The sequence below is a fragment of the Macrotis lagotis genome, chromosome 1 (assembly GCF_037893015.1).
Source record: "Macrotis lagotis isolate mMagLag1 chromosome 1, bilby.v1.9.chrom.fasta, whole genome shotgun sequence".
Taxonomy (NCBI): Eukaryota; Metazoa; Chordata; class Mammalia; order Peramelemorphia; family Peramelidae; genus Macrotis; species Macrotis lagotis.
Window position 1 is genome coordinate 380,139,884 of NC_133658.1, and position 12,344 is coordinate 380,152,227.

The window sequence follows — 12,344 nt, forward strand, 5'->3', positions numbered from 1 at the left end:
AATGAAACTATTTTTAGGCCCAAGACAATTTGGAAGATGCATAGGAAGGGTGTGTTCCACTGAGATTGGAAATGCTTGCTGGCCACTGGAACAGACTGGGTCAATTCGGAAACAATTTGCAGGGCACCTGGGTCCCTGGGAGTGTCTGGTTCCATGGCAGTGTGGGTATTTTCCAGGTCTCTCAACTTGCCAAGGACAACATGAAACGTCAGCAGGAAAACTTTGCTGCATTAGAGTGAGCATGGAGCTCAGACCAGCATAGACTTCAGTGCAGCCCTGGCCCAAGAAACTTGAAGCAGGCCTACAGAGTCAACCAACACCTGCTGCCAGAGCTCTCGGTCTATGGACAGTAAGGGGGTCAGGAAAGACTTCAGAATTCTCTCCACTAACCCTGAGGCAGGTCTCTGTTGCTTTGCTCATACTCAGATCCAGGTCACAGTCAGGGGTTCCATATTGCCAAAGTGGAGCAGGGTCCCTTCTCACAGTTCCAGGTCAGAGGCAAGTGTTTGTGGTCATACACAAACCAGAGTACAGGCAAGAGAGCAATCAGAACTTCTCATAAGATCTTGAAGGAATTTAGGTCTATGGGGAGGGGTCCTTGGAAACAGCTGAAAAAAACCCCAAAAGCTGGGGAAAGTGTGTCCTCCACCCTGGAAGCAGAATCCCATCTTAACAGAGTTAAAATTAAGTCACAAACTGGGGAAATGAGCAAACCCAGAAAGAAGAAAAAGAAACTTACCACAGACAATTGCTTTGGTCCCCAGTGAGGTCAGAATACACTGTCAGATGACAAAGTTAAAGCTTCTGTATCTAGTGCCTCCAAGAAAAAATACAAATTGGTCTCACACTATGGGAGAGCTCAAAAAAGATTTTGAAAATAAGATAAGGGAGATAAAGGAAAAATTGGGAAGAGAAATGAGAGCAATGTGGGAAAGTCATGAAAATCAAGTCAGCAGCTTGAAGGAGATATAAAAAAAATAATGAAAGGAAATAACACCTTAAAAACCAGTTTAGATCAAATAGAAAAGGCAGTTCAAAAGGTCAATGAGGAGAAGAATGTCTTTAAAAAGTAGAATTGGTCAGATGGAAAAGGAGATCAAAAGCTCTTTGAAGAAAATAATTTCTTCAAATATAGAATGAAGTTGAAGAAATCTGATGACTTTGTGAGAAATCAAGAAATAACAAAACAAAGCTAAAAGATTGAAAAAGTAGAAGAAAATGTGAAAAAATCTCATTGGAAAGATAACTGACCTAGAAAACAGATCCAGGAGAGATAAATTAAAAATTTGGAGGCTATATGAAAGTCATGATGAGGAAAAGAGCCTAGAATTCATTTGTCAAGAAATTCTCCAGGAAAATTGCCTTGCTATCCTAGGATCAGAGGGTAAAATAGAAATTGAGGGAATCTACTGATCACCTCCTGAAAGGGATCCCAAAATAAAAACTCTCAGAAATAGTATAACTAAATTCCCTAACTCCCAAGTCAAGCAGTCAAAGAAGAAGTCATTCAATTATTATGAAGCTATGGTCAGGATTTAGCAATTTCTTCATTTAAGGACCCATAAGACTTAGAATATGATATTCTGGAAAGCAAAAGATTGTGACCAAGAATCAACTACCCATCAAAACTGAACATACAGTTTCAGGGGAAAAGTTGGAAATTCAATGAAATGGGGAACTTTCAAGTTTTTCTGTTGAAATGACCAGAGCTGAATGGAAAGTTTGATATTCATGTACAGGACTCAAATGAGACATAGAGAGGGAAGGGCTAATTATGAGGGATTTAATGATGTTAAACTGCTTGTATTCCTGCATGGGAAGATGATGCTGATAACTCATATGAACCTTCACATTTATTTAAAGCAGTTCAAAGTAACACTATATATATATATATATATATATATATATATATATATATATATATATATATAATGTCAATGGGCAAGAAAGGAATGTACTGGAAGAGAAGGAGAGGTAGAATGAGCTAACATATTTCACTTAAAAGAAGCAAGAAAAAGCTTTTGTAATGGAGTGGAGGGAGGGAAAGGTGAGGAGGAATGAGTGAACCTTCATTCTCATAGGAAGTAGCACAGAGAGTAAATAATATAAACACTCAATTAATTATAGAAGTCTATCTTGTCCTAGAGGACAAAAAAGGAGCTGAAAGGGATGGGAGAAACAGGATGGGGATGCAAAGGGGGTAGTAGCTGTTAGAAAAGGGGGAGAGGGTAGTTAAGATACAACATACTTTTAAAGGGGGATAGGTAAAAGGAGATAGTGAATAGCAAATATGAGAGTGGAGGGGAATAGGATGGAGGGAAATACAGCTATCAATAGCAACTGTGGGAAAAAATATTGAAACTACTTCTTTGATGGACTTCTGATAAAGAATGTGATCTATTCTAAAGATGAAGCTGATGGTATCTGAATATATATATATATATATATATATATATATATATATATATAGAGAGAGAGAGAGAGAGAGAGAGAGAGAGAGAAGCATGCTTTTTTCTTCCACTTTATTTTTCTTGAGGTTTCTCTATATTTGTGGAAGAAGAGAAGATTATATTTACTTTTAATACAAGACTATTGTATGATGTGAAAAAATATGCTTGAGGGGAAAAAGAAATATAGCAAAGCAACAAATAAATTTTAAAAATTTTAAAAAATATTCTCTCCTGAATCTATTTTCGAGTTCTGCCATTTTTTCTATGAAGTGCTTTACATTTTCTTCATTTTTTTCATTCTTTTGATCTTACTTGATGGATTCTTGAACTATTATAGAGTCAGCTTCAACCTGCCCAATTCTAATTGTTAAGGATTTACTTTCTTCAGCTGACTTTTGTATCTGCTTTTATATTTGGGTCATCTCTACTTGTCTCACCTTTTTCCTATTTTTCTCCCTCTTATTTTGTTTTTAAAATTCCTTTTTGAACTATTCTAAGATTACTTTTTGGATTTGAGACCAATTTATAATCCCTGTTGAGATTTCACATGTAGGCATTTTGTCACTGCTTTTCTCTTCTGAAATGGTGTTTTGGTTTTCTCTGTCTCTCTAGTAGCTTTCAATGGTAAAGATTCTTTTTTGGGGCTTTTACTCATTTTGAAAGTTGAACTCTGCTCCTAGGGTACAGGGGGCATTGTATCAAGCTTGATCTGGTCACTGGCTTTCTGCATTGGTATCGCAGGTATTCCCTGAATTAGGGTAGCCTGATCCAATCCCATAGGTTGCTTTGGAGTTCTGGGGCTTGCAGTATGTTTTCTGTGCTGGGGTTGGGGCTCTCACTACTGGCCTTCTGTACCACCAGACTGCTGAACTAGGATCTATGTTATGGCTATGAATCTTCTGCTGGTTTCTCCATTCCCTGCCTATGTTGGGTTATCCTCCCCTTTTACCCAAGTGAGAAAGACTTTTCCTAAAATCTCTCCAAGATATCTTGTGCTAAACTGTTTTTTTCAGAGGGAAACTGGAAAAAAATATCAGGAAGCTTCCTACCTTCTCTCTATCATCTTGGTTCTGTCTAGGAATCCTCTTTAAAACTGAGAGGAGACAAAGTCTGATTTTTGGCCATTAACATCAGTGAGTTAGTCAATAAACATTTATGAACATTTTCTATATGCAAGGAACTATTGTAAATGCTAAGGATGCAAAAAAAGGCAAAAAAATAATCCTTGTTCTCAAAGAGCTCACCTTCTGAATGGTGAAGACAAATAGTTAAATGTGAATCAAGCTTTATACAGAATAAATAGGCAATAATTAACAGAAGCAAGATACTAGAATTAAGAAGGGATAGGGAAAACTTCCTGAAGAGGATGACTAGTGACACTGCATCAAAGATTATTTGATGTGGAATAAAGCATAAAAAAGACTGGAAAGATGAAAGACGGTTAAATTATGAAGGACTTTGAATTCCAAAAGAGTGTTTTATTTTTGATCTTGGAGGAAATGGTCAGTCACTGGAGTTTATCCAGTAGAGGGGTTGAAATACTCAGGCCTGTACTTTAAGAAAGTCACTTTTGTTACAGGATGGAAGATGGATTATAGTACATCTGGGGAAAGACTTGAAATGGGTAGACCCACTAGCAGGCTACTGAAATGATTCATGAATGAGGTGATGAGGGTCCACACCAGAGTTGTGGCAGTGTTAATGGAGAAAAGTTTTTGAAAGTTGTTGCAAAGGTGAAACAGAAGGCATTGATAAATGTTTGCTAATTAACTAAATTTACTGAATAATAGGAAACTAAGTATTGTAGTATATAGAACACAGGTTCTTAAGTGAGGAAGACCTTAGTTCAAATTCCACTCAAAAAATGTTTCAATGAATATATTATATTTAGTACCTTGCTATTTTGTAACTCCTTGTGTTTTATTTCCAGTGAACAGTGATTTTTTTTGGATCAAAATATATAGATGCTGCAGTGAATTTTTAAGTATAATTCTATTTTGTTTTCCAGAATTGTTGAACTGGTTGATAACTCTGTCAATAACCCATTTGGAATGCATATTAAGTACAAATTTATTGAGAAGACTATAACCCAATCATTATTCCAACTCATTAGTTGAGTAGAAGAAGGCTGACTACCTCTATTCTCTCCTCAAAGTTTTCCAGGGATAACCCTTAGGGGCAGGGGATACTCTTTACAATGCCATTGACTTAAGACCTAATTCTGATATGTTATTCCCTCTCAAATTAGCCAGGATAGAAAAAAGAGGTCGATTGTCCCCAGAAGTCTTATGTTTTATGCTTAGTTCTGGCTCAACAGCCAATAGAAAAGCTTTTATTTACCACATAGATAATTGAGAAGAAGCAGTCATAAAATACTTGCACATGCACCAAAGTTAGTAAAAGCCTTATGCTTGGAAGCAGGTTCACAAAACATCCACGTAGTCTTAAAATTGGGTCATCATTAGCAATCTTCCTACAACCTTCTTTATCCATAGTTGGAAGTATGAAAACAAGAACAAAAATTCTCATATCCTAAAGAAGATTTTTGTCGACTCAAAGAATACAATAGGTACATTGATTAATATATATATATATATATACATATATATATACATATACATATATATGGAGAGAGACAGAATTATGTAAATAAATATGTGCATATATTTGTTAAATAATTCCATGATAGAGAGATAACTGACAATTAGAAATGGAAGGAGAGGGGGCAGGAAAGAGAAGATATGAAGAACAATCTCTTACAGATTTGAGGGAAGAGGTAGTGATTGTACTAGTAGATGAATTTTGAAGGGGAGTCTGGAATACACTGCAATGCTCAACCAAAACAATGAGTTTGTATATGTCAGAATTTCAATCTTTAGTTTTGTCCAAGAAAAGAGATCTATTCTGAGTAATATTTATAGAACTGGAGATATTCGCAGAAAAACCCCAGAGTTGTAGTTGGCATTTAAGGGGGCAGAAGATGAAGTATCTTTGTGATTATAAAAAAGTGAATAAACAAACAAAACCCTCTATGTACTCTTTAAGCTGAAGTTATGAGTCTAAGAATGTAAAAAAAAATAATAGCATGAATGTTTCCCATTTAACTATCTATGAATGAAACATTGGAAAAATTAGACACAGGAAAAATTTACAAAGCTTAGTAGGGATACCATGTAAGTTTCCCTGAATAATAACCTTTAAATTGGGAATTGAAGAAAATAAAGACAATTTAGGGGCTTATGCAGTGATTAATTGACTGTAACCATTTCATAATGGTACGGTCCAGTAGACTTTACCAATGGAGGAATTAATTGTCTGGTACTTCTTCAAGGATCCAACTTCATGGAGTCCTAGAAATCTCTGAGATATGCAAAGTGTTATGACACAGCTGCAGAACATTGAGTACTGAAATCAACTGCTCCCTCAGAAAAAGAACTTTAATACTGGATTTTTCTCTTCAATATATATTTGAATCATGGGGAAAGAGGAATCTCAATGGAACAGCTTAATAAAAAAGATAATGAATGCATAGAATTTCTAGAATTTTACAGTTTCAGAGCTGGAAATTACCCTAAAAGTCATTTAGTACAACTTCATTTTACAATTGAAGGGGAAAAAAGACCACATATTTTAGGTCATATGGTTGAGTTCACACAGGAAGAAATAAAACTGAGGCAATATTTTTCCCCCTTCTCAACCTGTTGGCTTCCCTTTAATTCTCAGATAAATTAATACATTTCTACAAGTCTTTCAAGTGTTCCTTCATCTTAGTATGTTGCTTCTGAGATTATTTCCAGTTTACCTGTATTTATAAGTAGATTCCAATTAATATAAATAATTAATTGTGTGAAGTGCAGGCATTATTTGAATTCTTATTAGAATCATTAGAATCAACCTCCACATTTCACATATAGTTTACTTCAAATAGTGTGAATTAGAATTTGCACAATGATTTCATTAAAATCATTGTTAGCACTAATGAGTCCTAGCTATATCTTCTCTGTTCATTATAGCTTAAGTGTTATCTTTCCCTAGGGTGTGAGTTCCTTGATAATAGGGACTGTTTGTTGCTTTTCTTTTGTAACCCAAGTGCTTAGCCCAGCCTGGAAGATAGTAGGCATTTAAATGTTTGTAATGTAAATGTAAATGTTAAAAAAATGTTTGTAAATGAATTAAAATCCAATGATTATATATTATTAGGCATCCAGGTATTAGAAATAGAATACTGAGTCTAAGGTCAAAAAGATCTGAGTTCAAATTTTGCTCCAGATACTTAATAGTTGTGGACTTTGGGCAAGACTTAATGTCTGTCTGTCTACCTTAGATTCCTCAACTGTAAAATAGGAATAATGGTATCACCTACTTCCCAGTGTTCTGGGAACGATATTTTATTTTTTCCAAAATTTAGTGCTTTGATTTTTTCCCCAATTTTATGCAAAAAAAAATTCACATTTGTTGTTTTTTTTCAGTTTTCGATTCCAAATTCACTTCTTTCTTCTGTCCCCTCTCCTCTCTCTGAATCAGTAAGAAGAGTAAGGAATTTGATATAGACTATACATGTGCAGTCATGCAAAACATATTTATATGTGAAAGAAAACATTGACCAAAAATTAAAAACACAAGAAAATAAAGTTTAAAATCACTATGCTTTCATCTGAGATAGCATTTTTCATTATATCCTTCTGGACTGTTTTATATCTTTTTATTACTAAGAGGAGTGAAAAGGCAGCTAGGTGGTCCAGTGGATAGAGAACACCGGCCCTGGAGCCAAGAGAATCTGTGTTCAAATTTGTCCTCAGACACTTAATAATTACCTAGCTGTGTGACCTTGGGCAAGTCACTTTCCCCTATTGTTTTAAATAAATATAAAAAAAAATTTAAAAAAGAGTGAATCCATGCACAGTTGATCATCATGCCATATTGATATTACTGAGTACAATGGTTCTGTTTAACTTTACATACTTTGCATAATTTCTTGTAAATCTCTCCAGGTTTTTTTTGAAAGAAACCACCTCATCATTTCTTATAGCAAAATAATATTCCATTACAATCACATAAACAACCATTCACAAATTATGGACATACCTTCACTTTTCAATAATTTTTTTTTTTTAGGTTTTTGCCAGGTAAACGGGGTTACGTGGCTTGCCCAAGGCCACACAGCTAGGTTAATTATTAAGTGTCTGAGACCGGATTTGAACCCAGGTATTCCTGACTCCAGGGCCTGTGCTTTAAGCCACTATGCCACCTAGCCGCCCCTATTTTTCAATAATTTACCACCACAAAGAGTTGCTATAAATTTATTTTTACATTTAAAAAATATCTTTCAGATACAGACTCTAAAGTAAAATTGCTGGTTCAAAGGCTATGAACAATTTATAGCTGTTTGGGCACATTTCCAAACTGCTCTCCATAATGGATCAGTTCACAAGAGTGCATTTTTGCCTCTATTTTTCCATATCCCCTCCAATATTTTTCATTTTCCTTTTTTTTTTGGCATATAAACCAATCTGATAGGTATGAGAAGATAACTCTGAGTTATTTTAATTTGAATTTTTCTTATCAATAGTGATCTAGAATTTTTTTATATTACTATAAGAAAAAATTGACTTCTTCTGAAAATGACTTGCTTATATCATTTGGTCATTTACCAACTGAGGAATTCCTTCTATTTTTATGAGTTTAATTGCTTAGCTGAGCTCCCCTTCCACTCCAGTGAAACAGATCTTCCCTGCCAACCTTCTAAGTTGTCTTGGACTAGAAAAAAATGTTTCATCCTGTTCTTTTGCTGTTGTTGTTTTTAAGACATTATTTTAACATTATTGGGAAGATAATTTTCAAGAAATTTCTAATGCATGGATATATGGCACAGAACAAATAATTGTAGTAAAATAAAATAATAATATCATAGATTTTAAGCTAAAAAGTATATTATGGTGTGGCTAGGTGGCACAGTGGATAAAGCACTGACCCTGGAGTCAGGAGTACCTGGGTTCAAATCTGGTCTCAGATACTTAATAATTACCTAGCTGAGTGGCCTTGGGTAAGCCACTTAACCCCATTTGTCTTGCAAAAACCTAAAATAAAAAAAAAGTATATTAGTAATCATTAGGAAAATCCTGTGATTTTAGTGAATACAAAACTGAGGCCCAGATGGGTTAACTTCTGGACGAAAAATCTGTACACTGGTCTTCTTGATTGCAAATGTAGACTTCCTCTTCTATGTCACCTAACTGATCACTAACCCTTTTATTCAAATTTCCTAATCCACTTATTTTTATTAAAAAGGTCTTTTTTTCTCTTTCCTTATTTTCCAAACATCTAAATTTAACTTTGTACAGGTCACCAGACTGTAGTCTCTTATTTTTTCCCCTCTTTCCTTCACATACCCTGCTACTTTTCACCATATGGCACATTATAGCTGTCCAGTGAAGCACATCTGTCTTTCTTTGGGATATGATAAACAGATTTAAATCCCTGAAAATCTGGCTTTATTCAAGCTTTAAACAGAAGGTATCACAAGGTTGAAATGTGCCATTGCCTGGATATATTTGGTAAGATTTCACTTGAAGATATCCAGGCACATTGTCTCCACGATTTACATTTATATACTGCTGCATTTCAAAGGAATAGTGAAGCCAGCTGTTTCGAAGGAACAAAGGTGAAACACTGGGCATCTGAGAAAATATATTTCCCAAGATTTCTCTCTCTCTCTTTCTCCATATTATAAGTAAATATAATATATATATATAGATACATTATATGTATATATTATATATATGTTAAAATATTTTCTCTTCAGTGCAATCTGTAAGAATTATTAAACTTGATAAAGCAGGGGAAAGACTTGAATCTCACCTGGAGTCAGGGACTTCTTGATAGGGATCTTGAGCTCCTGGGAGACAATAATTGCTAAGCTTCCCTGTCTCTAGAAAATAGCTTCTAGTTTATCCCAACCCAAAGTCCCCTAAATCTTCATCTTGTTTTGGATCAGATGGGTTGAAAAAAAAACAGAAAGGCTAGCTATAAATGAGAAGCCCTGTCTTAGACAATAATCATTCTAAGAAATTGATGACTAGTAATAGTCATCTGATGGATGATTCTCATTTCCCAAACCCTTAAAATTTTCAAAAGTGGGAGGATCCGGCAAGATAGCAAAGGGAGATCATCCAATTGAAACTATCTTCTGAGGGCTTAGCAGCACCACTATATTTTTCACATATTAAAGGAAGTGAGATATAGTGGAAAAGGGTATGAAAAAAATCATTCACTAGATCTGAGTTTTAGGCTTAGTTCAAGCACTGGTAACATGACTTTAGGTTTGATATTTTCTTTACCTGGTCCTCAGTATACTAATTTGAGAAATAAGGGGATTGTACTAAGACCCATAAATATATTCTTCAAGTTAGTTTCATGAGTAGGTGCAAAATTGGGTTCTCCAGTTCTTGTCTGAGCCACTGGTGACTTCTTGTCACTTAAGAATTACTTCTATGATCTGGACTATTATTCTTTACATACCTTTGCAAATAAAAACATGACAGGACAAGAAATTTAGAGCTAGAAGGCACATTAAAGGTCAATTAGTACATTGTCCTCATTTGAAAATGTGGAAACCCAAGTTTCTCTGATTTCCCTGTCAGAAAACCAACATATATAACCCAGCCATTCAAAAAGAATAATATTGACTCTTAATGAACAGATGAATTTCTTTCTTTATTTTGCATCACATAGTAATGTACCTTTTATAATGGCAAATACTTTCAAAATGAGATTCTTCTAAAATTCCCAAATAAGCAGTAGTTATCACAATTAAGTCTCACTTCCAGTCAAACAACAACTATTAATTGCATGCTTAACATTTTGTTAGGTAGTATTTTTGATACAGACATTTTCTCTGCCTTCTAGTAATTTGACTATTAGGAAGATAAAATTCTCTCATGTGAAACAACTGATGAACAAGATAAGGCAGCCTATAATGTAGTGAGTTGCCAAATTTGTATAGAGGCAGACATGAATAGAGATGGAATAGATAAAGCACCAAAATAATGTCATGTCTCACATTTTTTTTAATTTGATTACTTGAATCTCTTCTTTGTCTTTGGGAGGTCACTCTTTGGATTCAATTATAATTAAAGAGATACAATAAAGTAAAACAATCAAATTATATCAAAATATTGTTTATATTCACTATTTGGAGAATGGAACAGATTTTTTTTTTTGCTGACTTTCTGGTCCACCAAGAAAATCTTCTGGTTTCAAAATTACATATCAGAAATATTTAGAAAATGATTTTTTTTACTTTACTGGATAGACATTTTTAAGTTTTACTTTTAGCATTACATATTTTCTGAAGTCTCAGTATCATTATTATTAATATCCATAATTATATATTTCTTGAGATATGGATTCATAAAATACAAAAGACTATTCTGAATCTTCTATTTCTAGGACTTATTGGGGATTAATTAATTCTTCTTTTCAACTTCTTTTATTTCTATTTTCTTCTTCCTCTAAAGACATGCTACAAATCAACCAACAATGAATCTGGCCAATGGAGGATTCTTCCTTGTTAGGTTCTGACTAATTTTTACATTTTAAATTCATAATATAGCATTTTTTTCATTTTGCTATAAGAAATTGCTGTGAAGGCAGGGACAATTTAGGGACTGTTTGAATTCACTGAGTCATGTACTTTGAACTATCTGATACTTTAATGGGACATGAGAGATAATATAGAGTACAGTAGAGTGAAGACTTTCCAAAATCAGGAAGGCTGGGTTTAAGAGCTATCCCAAATCATTCTTGGGATGCATATGCATATGAATTGTAAAGAAGGTGCCAATCTACATTGATAGAGGAAATTTCTTGGGAATGTTTTGATTCAATATAATCAAAACTCTAGTTTAAAAAAATACAAGATAAAAGAGGGACACCTGCAGGACAATTAATAGCTCTATCAAGAATTCTAAAAAAAAATTTAAATCAAGGCAATCAAATGGTAAAATGGAATAGATGTGATTATCATCAAATGTTTCATGATTATTAATTCATATCTAGAGGGTTTGGGAAGTAGATAGAGGTCCACTATTGGAGTCAAGACAAACAGTAAAAATCTTCTTTCTGATTCTGGCTGTGTGACACTGGGAAAGTCATTTTAACTCTACTAGGAAGTTTCCTAAAACCATGAATCACAGAAGAGTTGCTGTTTTTCATTAGTTGTAGGAATTTTCCTATCAGAGTTTTACTACACCAAATGAAATCACAGTCCAAACTTATGCTTCAGCTCCCAAAATGCATAGCATCTCAATAACTAGTCAAAAAAAACCTCATTCATTTCTCATTCAGTTCCCCAAATATAATTTATAGACTGCTAAAATCAAGTATATAACATGAAAAAGGGGAATCATTCCATGATGAGCTCTTCTATTAACTTCTAGAAAAAATATTAAACTGTTGTATGATGGAAAGAACACAGGCCCTGGTATTAAGAGAATCTGATTATAAATCTTGCTTTCAATAATTCCCACCTATGTGACCTTAGCTAAGTACTTAGGGTCCGTATGACTTAATAGCCTCATCTTTAAAATGAGGGGTTTGGCTTAGATGGCCTCTCAATTCTCTTCCTACTAGATTTATGATCTAGTATAGTTCTTTGAGTATAAAGGAGTGGGGAGAGCCCTGACTCTAAGTCAAGAAAATTCATACGTAATGACTGTGTGACCCTGAGAAATGATTTTAATATCTTAGTGTTTTAGGCAAATCTGTAAGATTAAAAGTTGCAAAGAAGGTGTCTACTTGCATTGGTAGAGGAAGTTTCCTCCCCTAAAGTTCTCTAATGATGAGCTCATAAGTCCAGTCTCAATCACTATCCCTATGCATTCAGAAATATGCCGG